A 15,597-nucleotide genomic window follows, 5' to 3' on the forward strand; every position below is an offset into this window, starting at 1 on the left:
TGTTGAGAAGTGGATCTATATAAACATTACATTTGTTTTTATTATACGAAAGGACAAGATGATAAAGGCCCCACGCTGAAGTGGAAATTCCACCCAGGCAAGAAACAACTGCATTATGCTTTCTGCAAATATCTGCACAGGCAGCAGCTGAAACAAAGGTAGTGAAGAACCCAGAATGATGTTAAAGCTGCATGTCTGCCAACACCAGCCCAGGAGCCAGACCAAGAACTTGAACAGGTAACAAAAGCAGTGTTGAATAGTCAGACTTGTAGCACCTCTTCATGTAACTTCAGTAAAATCACCTTGAAGTCTCTTTCCTGTGGATCTCTGCTTTGCATTTTTAGCTTTATGTTCAAAATTAAACACTAAAAAAATTGTGTGTCTTGATTGTGATTGTGTTAGCATATGGGACTATAATCTCGGGGGTTAGCTGGTAATTATGCGATTATGCATTTTAGGCCTTGTTACAGAGCAACACACATGCTGAGCAGTGGAACAAATTATTTTCTTCAGTGACTGATTAAGTAACGTAATGCATCACTTTTGAGGAATAGCAACGAGTAATGTGCAATAGTTTGTTTTTTTTTAGCAACAACACATTGGTGATGGTAAATTTTAGCATCAATAACCACCTGTGCTATTCTCATTTACTTCAGCGTTGCTGATTTTCAATGCTAATAAGCAAACAATAGCATGTTGCTTTGTCAAATTATTTCTAATGATATGTAAATCGGCAGGTTAACATTCTACTGTGTAGCTAGCAGGATGGCAATACAGTAATTTTTTTATGTGGCAGTGTTGCCGCTCTGTCTTCAAAAAGCCATTGTAGATTCTGAGAGTTTGTGCACAAGGTTAAATAAAAAAAAATCAAAGGACTGAAAGAGGAAATGAGTGTCAAGCATTCATACTTGACATTGCTTTAGTTGTGTGTAATTTAATGTCCTCCACTTCTCCAAAAGAATCCTTCACTGTTAGGCATTTCATTGGATCTGTAATTATTAAAACATCAGTTAGAAATCAACATACAAGGCACACCACAAATTGTGAAGCAGAGAACAACTGTCAGCTTACTGTTAATATTTATTGCTATTAATATTTGTGAATTAAAAAATTGCAAGCGGAATCAAATTTGCCCCCAGGCTCAGGGCAGAAAAATGATTGTAATGAGCACCTCTGACAACTGGATGTTTTTCTTTAATGATGCCATTTGCACTTTTTTCATTAGCCTCGAGTTATCAGACCCGTTGGACGCGCAAAAGAGAACTTTAGTTTCTTTACATATATAGATTTAAAGATCAAAAACATGGTGACATGTTTCCACATGGGGTTATCTTCAAGCTGCTGAAATCGCAGCACAGTTTTGAGCCCCATTTTCAGTTGCCTTGAGCGAGCAGTAAAGTCACTTTAGACTTCTCTTTTCTGTTTTGGTCCAGTGACAGCCCACCAAGACGCATCCTGGCACTCCAGCTGGCTGTTCAGTTATTGTGCACTAGTAATGGCCACGAGGCTCCTGTTAGATGTGTGCTACACTCTGAGTTTCTTCCCCGATCTGTGGGCTCCCCACGCGGCCACTGAGCCGTTTTAAATCGTGGCCTCTGATACTGGAGAGGTATCAAGGAATATAGAAACAGACTGACGCTGAGGCAGGCGGAGAGCAACAGGGAAAGGCAGATGGACACACACACTGAAAAATACATGCAGACACACACACACACACACACACAGACTGCACCCACACTGTGAGTGAAAGCGTGACTGTGACAGTTGTGCTGTGGGGTTATCAGTGGCCAACAGAGCATGCCCAGCAAACACACACACACACACACACACACACACACACACACACACACACACACACACACACACACACACACAATCCTGAGGGCTCTCCAGTCGCTGTTATGTACAGTCAGAGTCTGATGGGAGCAGACTTTGCCTTTTCCTTGCCTGCCATCATCCCTCCTTAGCCTCTTTATTCACCGTGTTGTACCTCTTCGCCTCCCTCATCCACACCTCTTATCTCTCACCTTCTCCAACTCTCTCCCCCCCCCCCCCCCCCCCCCCCGCCCTATATTATCCTCTTAAGTAAATCACCCCAATCACTCTTTCCTCGTCATCTGCAACTATATTGCTGAGGTCACATAGAGACACAGCGTAGGTGCCTGCACAGATGCCAGTGAGGCAAATATGGGTGTCATCAACTCAGAGATCATACCGCATGAGCAGGAGTGCCTGTCTGGCTCCCTCCCTTAGATTTTTCTCTCACTCTCTGCAATAACAGTTTCACACTCCCTTCCCCTCTCTACTGGGAGACAAACATTAAAGAGCTTTCTCATAATGAGGGAAACTACAGAGAAAAGACTTAAACTACACACATACACACACACAAACACTCCTGCGTGCACAAACACGTGCACAGATCATGCACACACACGTAGAAATGTGTACACATGTCCCACAGTTACGTAAAGGTTGCGTAAAAGATATGAATATTAAAAGGAATGCTGGTGCTTGGCTGTCATTAAAAGTGTACACACACTTTTGCGTGTGTGTGTGTTTGTGTTTGCATACATTTATGCATATGACCATCATTAAAATACCTAATATTTTATGAAGGAGCCGGATGAAGGATTTCCTCATGCTGCTAAAATAGAGCCAGTAGTGCAGGAATGGGAACTCCAGTCAAGTTTATCTTGGCTGTCCAACAGTCAACGTTTAAACTGTGGGATGTGTGGATGTACTGTAAGGTTCAACTTGCACCTTCTCTATATTTTTCTGGGAAAATGGAAAATAAGTGCAGCGAGTTACTGAAACGTCCAAACATAAATGGAAACATGGTATATAGAATAAAGGAAGTCAATACAGTGGAACCCTGACTTATGAAATTAATTCGTTCCCGAGGGTCTTTCGTAAGTCGAAGCACCCATCGCGCCTTTTGAGTGAATGATAGGCTATAGGCTAATTACTAACTGCAACAACAATACATTGTTCAAGTGAAACAGTGAAGCACAAGTACGAAAGCCAAGGGGGTTGTCACATGATTCGGAAGGCATTGTAGGCATTTTGGGCTCAGCCAATCAGAGCCAGCGGATTTCGTTACGTGGGCATTTTGCCGTAACACGGCCAGAAATATTGCCGTTAACTGTCTTCGTAACTGGATTTTTCGTTAAATGGGGTATTCGTAAGTCAGGGTTCCACTGTATTTGGTATGACTACCTTTGTTCTTCAACACAGCCTGAGCTCTGTTAGGTAAGCTTTATAGTAAATCTTCCAAATAATTTTCAAGACCAGTTCTCCAGACTTCTTGATAGACTTTCCGAAGCTTTTCGTTGGATATTCCTTGCCTTTTATTCCATTCTCTTTCAAGATATTCCCACTCTCCTTCAATAATGTTGAAGTCCATGTTCTTCAGATAGCTAATCCATATGGAATTGTATGGTGGATCAAAATCTGATGGTACTTATCTGCATTCAGAATTCCATCAATTTTTTTAACAAGATCACAAACTGACTGAAGTGCAGCCCCAAACCACAACAGAATCTCCGCTGTGTTTTACAGATGGCAGTAGAGAGGTACATGTTGTTGTACCTCTCTACTGTTCTCCACTTTATCTATTGAGGATAATTGTGTACTAGAAAATTCTAAATAGGATAAATAGGACTCCTTAAGACATGTTGCCACTGATTCCCAGACAAATTCGTGTGTGATTTGGCACACCTAAGCCTTTACACCCTGTCTTCCTTCCTAAAGAATAGCTTCTTGATAGCCACCCTTACACTGAAGCTATTTCTGATGAGGTTTTTGTGAACAGTCAGATCAGCTGAAGGGTCAGATGGATCTCTCAGTTCCTCTGTTGTGTCTTTGCCGGATTTCCTCTATATCTTTCTCTGACTTTTAGATACTGGTCATCTGCTGGAGATAATCTTTCAGCTTGCTACTTCTTGTTTTCCTCCACTTATCCAGTTTCCTTAGATTTGCACACCGTGGCAAGATTTGGTAAATGGACTGGTACTCATATAGTGCCTTTATACTCATTTTGAGCACTCAAAGCACTTTCTAATGCAAGTTTCATTCATTCACTCACACACGCACAGTCATAAAGCACTGTTATCTATGCCTAAGTGCTATATCTAACATCCACAAACACACTCCAATGAGTGCATCTGGGGCAACTCAGGGTTCAGTAAATTGCCCAGTGATACTTTGACATATGGACCGGAGAAATCAGGGATCAATCCACAGACCTTCTGATTGGTCGACTTGAGTCACACCCGCCCTGTCAAGCACAATTTTCAGCTAACCCTGTTGGTGCAAAAATGACTAGTGCAATTTTATGTCTCTCAAACTGTGTTATGTTTGGCATTTTTTTTAATCAAATACAAAAAAGGAATTAAATGATGTGTTGTTATGACAGGCTGCTAATAATAAAATGCCTAAAGTTGCAGTCTAAAACCAATTCTTGCAGTAAAAGAAAAACTTCCAGAAAGCTTTGATAGTTAGTGCTCAAGAGCACCCCAAAAAACCCATGTCTGGTCCACTGAAGGTAATGTCAACATCTGCAAAGTCACTCATGTTGACTCGGCTGATATATCCTGTGTTACCAGCCTTGCTAAATTGCCATTTAAATAAAACGAAACATCCCTTATTTGGCTTCTTAAAAGTGTGACTCCTGCTAAGTGCTTCTGCAGGGCACTTGTGCAAACATTGCAGAATCTGTCAAACTAGACAAGAGAAGGCAAGATGTTTTTTTTTTCCATTCAGCATGATGTGAGGTGTTTCAGCTGCCGTGTTGGTTGTCTTTCATGGCCACATGACACACTGCTGGGATATCACAAGCAGATGTCATGCTTGATGCTTGTTTCTGTACCTAATGCCTCTCTCAGTCCACATGCGGTTACTGCAGTTATAACAATTTGCTGTACCTTCACACATCTCTGAATATCCCCAGTATGCTCTTATAAAATCTGAAGAAGTCTCAAGGTTTCGAAAAGTAGCAGCTATTTCAGACTGCATTTTCGGGTATAAAAGGGTGTAAAAATTCTGGAAAATATTTCCACTTAAGCGACTGGTGAACAACAAAACAAAAGAACAAAACACTTTTGGAATGACCTCATAGGCAATTGAAGGATATGGTTAATAATTCTGAAGCCACATATGTATGGGAACAAAAAGAGAAAAACTCAATGTCAAGAGGATAAAAATATCTTCTTAATAGGAAGGAACCAACCCCGTTCTTGGTATGAATTAATGAGGTAAGTTACATAAAAATAAGGCTGCTGTATACTCTGTGCATTTTGTTTATTCCGTTCCAAATGTTTATGATATTTACGAATTTTTTGCTATAATGAGGATCAAGTGTAAGCAACTTCTCCATTAAATAAAACATGAACCCACAGTATGCCAAAAAGCATGATAATGCATTTACAGTTACGACAGTAGTGCTTGTTCTTTTTAGCAATGCAGAGTGCAGTCGAGGGACAGAGTTGTGTTTGCCTTTTGGGAGCTACGCCGACTTGTAAGACATAATACAAACAGACACTTTGGCTCTAATATAAACAGAAGGTTTTTTTTCGCTAGGTGCTGTTCCGCAGCTCATAGTGTTTGCCCGCACCAGACTCCCCTAACTGCTGACACTGACCAAGGGGCTATAAAAAAACAGAGGGTTAATGAGGTTCAGGTGCCGCTCCTCGTCTATTTCCACCTCTCCTCCTCAGCTCCAGACTGCCCTCGCCTGCTGCTGCTGCCACCTCGGTGCCAGCTATAGTTCAAACTGCACTGCAACAGCAGAGAAAGCGCGCGCGAGAGAGAGAGCAGTGTGTGCTTGCACGAAAATGAAAAAAAAGAAACAAAAATGAGGAAGAAATAGCAGCATTTCAGTGCTCGAGTTACTCCCCCAGAAGTCCCCCAGAAGTTAGTGAAGCAAACTTCAGATGTGGCCTTTAAGGCTTTTTTTGTTGCTGCTTTTAGCCTTTGTCCTTTTGCCATGTTTTTATTGACCATACCACTCCTCGCAGTCAGGTTTAGTAGAGTGCAGTCTCGCTTAAGATTTACCAGTTTACTAGATGTGTTTCTAAATCCATTCCAGGATATCATCTAGGTTACAAACCATCCAATAGTTGTGGAGATGAGTTGAGGTGGGTCAACGTTTTGGGTTCACACTTAAAGGAATTTATGGATACAATCTCCCATCAGCAAGAACCAGTTCAAAAGGTCAGGAGATTTAAGAACATGAGACATCAGAGTCTGTAAGGTGAAGAAATACCTTAGTTTCTGCACTATTTGGGGGTCAGCCACATGACTAAAGCAACTTTGTGGCACTGAGATTTCCGTAAGTTCCATCCTTCTGTTGAAGCAGTATGCAAGTAACACGCACTCATCCAAAACGCTGAATTCAGGTGTTGGAATCACTTCCTTGACCACAGGTGTATAAAATCAAGCCCCTAGGCATGCAGAGTGCTTCTACAAACATTTGTGAAAGAATGGGTCGCTCTCAGGAACTCAGTAAAATCCAGCGTGGTACCATGATAGGATGCCACCCGTGGAACAAATCTAATCGTGAAATTTCCTTGCTACTAAATATTCCACAGTGAACTGTTGGTATTATAACAAACTGGAAACGACTGGCAATGATAACAACTCAGTGCCGGGAGGCACCATCGGGCCTCCAAATTTCATGTGATCTTCAGCTGAACAGTGTGCAGAGAGCTTCATAGAATGGGTTTCCATGGCTAAGCAGCTGCATCCAAGCCTAACATCAAGGCTTGTACAAAACACCATATGCAGTGGTGTAAAGCAGCGGTCCCCGACCTTTTATGCACCATGGACCGGTTTATGTCCGACAATATTTTCACGGACCAGCCTTTAAGGTGTCGCGGATAAATACAGCAAAATAAAACCAGTACTGGTACAAAAAAAGAAGAAGATTTATTCATAACACATGGAAAAAGACCCAAGGAAACCGAGTTAACTATAAAAAGGTTTAAAAAATATAACGCTAAAAACTGATAAAAGCCCTGGAAACCATGAATTTCACACCCGAGCCTCAGCTCTCGCGGCCCAGTACCAAACGACTCACGGACCGGTACCGGTTGGTGGCCCGGGGGTTGGGGACCGCTGGTGTAAAGCACACCACACGGGACTCTAAAGCAGCGGTGACGTGTTCTCTGGAGTGACAAATCATGCTTATCCATTTGGTAATCCAATGGATGAATCTGGGTTTGGCAGTTGTCAGGAGAATGATACTTGTCTACTACTTGACTGCTTAGTATAAAGTTTGGTGGAGGTGGGATTATGGTGTGGAGCTGTTAATTCTGTTAAACAGGACATTCATGCTCCCAAATTTATGGGAACAATTTGGGGATGACCCCTTCCTGTTCCAACCTGACTGTGAAACAGTGTGCAAAGCAAGGTCCATAAAGACCTTTCACATCCAACATCAGTGTCTGACCTCACAAATGTGTCTGGAAGAATGACCGAAAATTCTTAACTATTAGGCTAACAACATGACAGTCAAGTCTCTTTGTAATAGGGAAGTACTATATCATTTTGCATTTGTGGGGAAAACATTAGAGTAAAATACAAATTGTGTGTGTGTTAGTTGTAAAGGGCTCTAATTCACATTTAAGGAAGACCCTGGAGGCAAGGAAGCCTCCATAGCACGGTGGCAGGGAAAGTATGCTGAAACAGCAACAGCCTCCAGTTTGGTTAAAGCTGTCACTCTAAGGGATACTAATGAGCTTGTTGCTTGCTACATGGCGGCAGTAGGGTGACCAGATGTCCCTATTTATGTGGGACTGCATTGCATTTTTATTCCTCATCCCCACCTCCCACATCTTGAGATAATGTCCCACATTTTGACTATTTCTGCAGAACATGCACTTTCCTAAAGTTTGGCTTTTACCCAATGTATATGAAAGGCAAGGCTTTTTATTACAGTCAGAAGAAGGTTTGCCCGTCTAATGCCCTACTCATCAGGGAAGGTTGTAAGTCACCAAAAAGTCACAAGCTTTGCAGATTTTGGTGAATATGATGGAAACTGTGACAAATAAAATGAAGCGGCAGTCTATTCTGTGAAATTGTTATTTTTCAATTTCACACGGAGGAGAATATGATGTAAAGCGACACAGCATATGTATCATGATTGGATAAAAATTGCTAAAATTGTCAGCTATAGCTCAGAAAGGATATAACAATTTGTGGATCCATCCAAGCTGAAACCAAAAAACTGTTACAAGACAGAAAAGCAGGTGAAATAGCAGTGAAATAAAAGAGAATATGACTATTGCATGGAACCAACTTAAGATTTCTTTTCTCCCTGTTGTATTTACTTAGGAACAGAGTTGGAAATATATTTGGCCTCTACGTGACAAAAATGCACAATTTATTGTATTTGTATTTTCAGTTAGATATTAATATTTCATAGTACCTTCCAGCATTGTTGAGATACAAACAGTGTTTGCCCCACATTTGTTTTATTAGGATCCGGTCACCCAAGGTGGAACAGAGATCTTTTGCCTATCAACTCACTATGCACTGAGCTGAAACACTAGTAGTTTTACAAAAGGCTAAAAACATCGGAAATAATATAACAAACGTGGGCAAGATGTTGCAAAGGGGTGTTCGTTTTTTGCAAAGCAAACATTTTTTGATAAATTACCTTTCTAAAGAAGCAATAGTGTAACACAACAAGCTACTTTTAACAGTAACTCTACCCAACACTGCTCATGCGAGGCTTGCTCAAATAAATCAACCTGCAGCCACTGTTCACTTTTTAAATACGGCTGTGCTCCTTGTTGCCAGCAGAACGTTGTTTATCAAGTAGCATTTTAATAGTGAGTGAGAAAGTATCTAAAGCCAGATTGTTAAAGCACTGGAGAGTGTTTTTTCTCGGGGTCAAAACACGGCGAGATTGAAGGTTTCTAAGAAGGCAGTGCATGCTTTGTAGAAACTCAGTTTTATCTGAAAAACGATCAGACAGACTAGAAGTGACCACACCATCAAAAGATCAATACATCAAAGTTTGTTTACTTCATTGCAGTAAAAAAAAGGATTTGCTAAGTAAAGGACACACAATTCCAATAAGAAAAAGTCCTGTCAAAAGAAGGCTGTCTGATAGTGGTCTCACGGGATAAGTAGTGGTCTGTAAACCACTTCACTGGAGTGGGACTTGCTGAGACATATTCCGCAGTGGATTACAGAAAAAAATCTATTGATAAGTTCAAGTTTGAGACCTGTGGCAGTAAAAGAAGGATGGGTGTAAAGAGATGAACAGAAAACAGTGGAATAAGATATAGGTGGGGGTGGAGGTGTTTTGCTTACATTGGAATAGGAGAAGTAACACTTTTAGTTTTGCGTTTTTGCAGGGAACCTGATGAACAAAAAAGATAAAGGAGCTCTTCTATTACCTAACCTCTGCCCCATAAAACATTTATGGAGGCGCTTGAAGGCTGAGAAAGCCAAACATTCCCGACTTTACACAAAGCTCTTTGTAACACTGTCGGATCATGCAAAAATGACTGTAGCCACTATGGCTTAAAGTTAGAGTGTGTAAAATATCACTATGCTCTGTCAGGAGATTGCAGATTGCGGTAAAACTGCGATCTCCCCTCAAAATTCAAGTGCATAACCCTACCTACATTGGCCTCTTGGGACAAACAATTCTGCCTGTCATTTATCTGTAATGAGTGTAGGGTCTGACTTCAGCCGTCAATATGCCAGTTGTTCACACCTGTTTACTCTGGAGGAGGCTGTATAACTTTTTGAAAAGGGTTAGATACAAATCGATGAGTCAGTGAAGCTCACTTTTGACCGATGACAGCGATACTCGGGTCAGTTCTTGCAGATATCCTGAACTTTTCTACCAGTAAGCTGTTTTTGCCACTCTTAGCTGCTGTTAGCCAGCACTGCTGATATTTTCTTTGAAGAGGATCTAAGATTACTGAATTTGCACACTTAGTGAATAAACTCTCATATGACGTGAGAATGTGAACAAACTGTTCGGTCTTGAGATGCAGACAGGGATGAAAATCGAGAACCAGTTCTTAGTAGTCGAATTGTTAGCCTGCTTGACTAACCATCCTTTTAACGATTCTTGCACTTGTGCTACAATCAGCTGATTTCAATTATCAGAGGAGAAGAAGAAAATAATAGGACAGTTTACAGCGTGGGTATGGACATAACTTTTATTTTTATTGCACAAGGATAGGAGCGCGATGGTAAAGTGCAAACCGCATCCAGGACAGAAGCGGCTGCATTGTGACGCTAACACAACTTCCGCTCTTTGCAAGCACCTGTACAGATAGCATGCTAATGCTAAGTTAGCCAAGAACCTGCAGCGACGCTAAAGCTGAGTGAATGCTGATCCGGTCAAGTGAGCTGTCATTTGTGAACTGCGATTAAGCCAGCTGCCGCTAAACTTCATCAGGTGACAGGCTGTTTCTACCTGTTTTTTATTTATTTATATAGCACCAAATCACAACAACAGTTGCCTCAAGGTGCTTTATATTGTAAGGCCCTACAATAATAGAAAATATGAAAGTAATACCTTTTCATGTTTCTAAAGCAGAATCCCCCGTGGAGAGACGTGGTTAGCAAGCTGCATGCGTAGACTGCAGTGCACTGAGAAAGTACCTAATCCTTGCTAAGTAACATATAAATAAAATATTAGAATTTTACTCACCATAACTGAAGAACTGACTTCTTGGACAGTCTGTACCACACAACAGGAAATAATATTTGTCAGATAATTACATTAAAAATCCTCCAAAAAAGCAACAGTACCACACACACAGTTGAAAGGTCTAGTTCAGTGACTCCAATTAGCAGCGGTGAAGGCTAGCAGACAGCCGCCGGCAACAAACTAAGTGGAAAGGGAGGCTGATGAACGAACTAATGGAGTCCATGCCAGCTCCAGTGCATGCTGTCATTAAAGCAAAAGATTGCAAATGCTAAAATTACAATATTTGTTAGGCTGATATTTTTTTAATGCACCATGTTGTATGGCAGTCTAACAAACAAAATACAAATATTCCCAGTCATCACCAGACTTAGGGACCCCACTTTATGTGCAACTCAAACAGATTGGTACACTTAATAAATCACTTAAGGAACCATAGACAAAATCTTTGTATTAACTGACCGTTTTAAATAAATGATGGTTTTAGACTATGGCTACTCTAGATGTGCTTAAATCAGTCTCAAACCTTCACTGTGCAATTCTGTCTGCCGTCAGGAAAAGGACAGCAGTTTTGTTTTCCCTAGGAGCAATTGGTTGTGTTGTCCAGTAGTTAAAATGGTCAAGAGTGAAGCAAGAATGAATCATGAGTCATGCAGAGAGTTCAAAAGTGACATTAAGTTAGACCTTTTAAATATCTGGAAAGTACCAAAGCCTGCCTGCTTGTTAACCTAATGCAATCAACACTTACATATATACTGTAAAAAAGACGCGCAGGGAAGTTATTTATATCTGCTTTAGGTTTTTCACTTAATTGCCTCCTTATACTTTAGTATTGGCCTTAGTATTTGGATTCAAGTCTCATCTTTGGTCATAAAATCCATCCATGCATCCATTTTCTTCCACTTATCCAATTCAGGGTTGCGATGAAAAACCCATTCTTAAAATGGTTTATTAAAAATATCTATTTTTAAATTTTATTATCGACATAATAGATTTGAATTACCATCACCAGTTTGCTTAAGCGAGGCCTGTCTGTCCTTCAAATTTAATGAAAATCCTTTCATGTCTTTTTGAAGACATTCATCCTGGCTGAAAGCATAAAAAATGATTGCATGAGATAGTGAAGTACTTCATGTAATAATTACATTATGTGCTAACAAACCACATTACAATGATAACACACGGGCAGTACGGTGGTGGGGTGGTTAGCTCTGTCACCTCACAGTAAGAAGGTAGCGTGTGTGGGGTTTGCATGTTCTCCCCGTGTCATCGTGCATTCTCTCTGGTTACTCGAAATTCCTCTCCCAATCCGAAGACGTGCATGGGGATTTTAAATGGCCCGTGTCTGTGATAGCCTGAGTTAGAGGGTGCGTCCTGCCTCTCACCTTGGATAGGCTCCAGCACCTCGAGCCCGGAAGTGAGTAGAAGACAGTGGATGGCTGGACAATAATAACACACCTGTATTCTTTAGGGAGCACTCAAGTTTTGTTCAAGTAGTAAATACATTAGCTTTACACCTGGATCTAGTCTATTGCTTTCTTCAAATTTAAACCCAAATATGAATAAGAATTTTCCAGTCTTTCAGAAACTGGTTAGGCTTCCAGCAAAAGAGAGTTTATTTATTCCAAATCTTTCGCCACCCTGTCACAGATCAAGTTGTGAGCCTTTGAGCCACATGTGTCTGGCACTGAATCACAATCTAAAGCGGTGTCTGTTTTTTTTAGAGTAGCTTCTGCTGGATTTGTCTAAGTCATAACCTTTGCATTCAGTGACTCAAAAAAAGATCTTAGACTGCACAGAAAAATGTGTTATATACACGCCATGTGGGGTGGAAAGAAAAAGACCAAAACGACATTCAACTTAAAAGACTTGTAGAGAAAAACACATTCAGACAGGTTGGTGCTTTCAGCTCTTACTTAGCCTTGAGCTAACGTCGTTGTGGTTCTTTCTGTTGTGTCCGACATGTTTGCTGCTTGTTAACACGCTGCATCTTTGACAGGCAACGATTTGTTTAGTTGGCTGCCATTTTCTATAAAAAGTTAGCTTGCACTATCACTGATAAGAAGCAGTGTTGCTGCGATTTCTTCGCCAAGTTTGTGCTACTTTAGTCTCCTAAAATGTACTGAAGATACAGCCCTGTGCAAATGTTTTAGGAAAGAAAAGTTAACTTTATTGTCCCTGAAGGGAAATTTGTCGAAGGAAAATGCTTTTAAAATGAACACATTCAATAATTTTAATTTGTCACTTGAATTAACTCCATGCAAAGTGTAGTAAACCAGAATAACTGGTGCCTTTCTTTTTGCATCTTCCGGAGCTTTCTGCAGCTCTTCTGTGGATTTAGAGTTTCTCTGTCTCTTCAGATAAACCCCAGACTGACTTCATCATGTTGTGTGGGACTCTTTGCCCATCTTCTTTCTGCACACAGTTCTTACTGATGCATGTTTGGATTTGTTGTCCTGCTGAAAAATGAATTGGGATCAAGCAGATTTCCTTCCTAATGTTGGCATGCAATGGAAACAAATCCAAACATCAAGATACCCAGATCTTCAGCACTTCTGCTGAAGGTTGCAATTTAATCGTTTAAGCTGGCCAAGACGTGAGAAGCTAAGAAACAATGCACACTAGAGCTCCGTCTGAAGTATTAGAATAATTTACAGTAGAATAATAATCACATTACATTATAACAGAAATCTAATAGAAATATAATAGCTCATATAATAGCTCCTGTAATAGCTTCATATTTATAATGCAAATAAAGAACTTTTTACAGAAAACCTACAGTACTCTGCAAAATCTTCAACCCACCCATCATTTCTTTATGCTTTGCTTCCCAGGAGCAAGACTTTCTTGTATTTTTAAACTGCTTATGAGCAATAGTTCTCCGGGCTTTCTGACATTTTTTCATAAAAGAAGCAGATGAACAGTATCTGAAAGCCATGTAATAAAAAAGTATCAAAACAGCAAAGACCTTGCACAGGACCTTAGATGTACATTTGTGCCTTCAGCTGATCCGTCTACTGAAGCCTCACCAGAAATTATAAATGCAAGTGTGGCTGTCAAAAAGAAGCCATTCTTAAGCAAGGGAAACAGAAAGACAAGACTGAGGTATGCCAAATTAAACAAGATTTGGACTGAAGATCAGTGGCAACAGTGTGCATCATCAGTATGCATGAGTGGGGTCAGGAGAGAGGTACAACAATGAGTATCTACAACCATCTGTAAAAAAAGGGGGGCGGCTCTGTAATTGTTTGGTCATGCACTTCAGTCAGTGGTGTTGTCAAAGATCTTGTCAAAATTGATGAAATTATGAATGCACAAAAAGTCCTGTCAGATTTTGATCAGCAACAGAATACCATCTGGAAAGCGTCTGATAGACAAAAGCTTCATTTTTCAGCATGATAATGATTCCAGACCCACTGCCAGTGCAGTAAAAGCATACACAGAAAACAGTCAGTGGAGCCATATCAGTTGTGCACTGGCCTCCACAGAGCTTGGACCCCAACATTACCGAAGCAGTGTGTGATCACATTGACAGAGAATGGACTAAAAGGAAGCCAACATCCAAAGCAGAGCCTTGAATGTCCTTCAAGAAGCCTGAAGAACTGTTCCTGAAGACTACTTAAAGTAACTATAGCTTGACTAAGAAAGTTCAGGCTGTGTCAAAGAATAAAAGTGGTCAAACCAAATATTGATTTTCTATCTTGTATACTGCACTTATTTCCCGTCTCCTAGCAAAATATAAAGGAATAAGGAGCATCTCAAGACTTTTGCACACACTGTATAATCTCCAGCAAACAAAACTCACAAGTGATGAATACAAGCAGTGAAAAGAGTATCAGCCTCTCTTGTCAGTTACTTTTAAATTCTCTATACTGTCTTCGCTGCTCCAACACTCGGGTCCAGAGGTCTTCTCATTTGCCTTCAGTTTTGCAATGAAAAGCCTTTTTAATTTTTTCTATTTCATTTTCAAGTTGTTACAACTGAATTTTCTTTATACTCTTCTTGATTGCATAAATTAAGATAAACCATTATAAAAACTTGACCTGGACCATCTACAGCAAAAAACTGCCTCATTTAGCCTTGTGCACAGTGAAAATGACCTGAGCACCTGTTTGAGCAATAGAAAAAAACTTTTGTGTGCCTCATTTCGTATTTACACAAAAACCATCATTTCTGTGGAGTAGAGTGAGAGCTGTTTTAAGGAGTCAAGGACGTCGAGGAGAGGAAAAGTTGTGCTGCTAAGTGGATTACAAGCGTCAGTTAAAGAAAATAAGCCAGTCCAATCTGGAGTGTGAGGATCCTCTCACCTTCAAGATCAATTTTAAACAGGTGCTCAGCAGTGATGTAAATACAGCGAGGCAGATGGAAGGAGGGAGGCGAAGAGCGGGTACCGTTCTGTGTTCCCATGAGGCTGTCAGGTGTAACAAGGTAATAATCAGCTAATGGTTGGATGGGTACAACTGGAACACACACAAAAAGCCTCTGAAATAAGTGATTTTCTTGCAACAACTGGTAAAACTGATGCTATGCGTATGTATTTGTTGTTTTATACCCAGCCCATTATTTGTATAACAGGCAGGCCCACAGCTGTAGACGTGCTAATGCTGCATTTACATTGCAATATTTAAAAACCCCTTCTGGCCTCGAATAAGTTGAACAGAGCAGCACATTCTGCTCTGCTGAGTCTGCTCAGCTGTGCACTTTTTGGGGGTAGTTTGCTGGGTATTTATTCATTTCAACAATTGGGTATCTGCAGCAGCTTTCCAACGTTTTGCAAACTCGCAGGGTAATCTTACTTACAATTGCAAATTCACAGTCATAAGAAGTTTTGTTGGGGTTGTAAAATGCAGAATAGAGACCGGTGCAGCATTTGGTCGGGATCTGGGCGGCTTAATACATTTTGAAATGATTTACCGCAGCAT

This window comes from Rhamphochromis sp. 'chilingali' (assembly GCF_963969265.1).
Source record: "Rhamphochromis sp. 'chilingali' genome assembly, chromosome: 21".
NCBI classification, from domain to species: Eukaryota; Metazoa; Chordata; class Actinopteri; order Cichliformes; family Cichlidae; genus Rhamphochromis; species Rhamphochromis sp. 'chilingali'.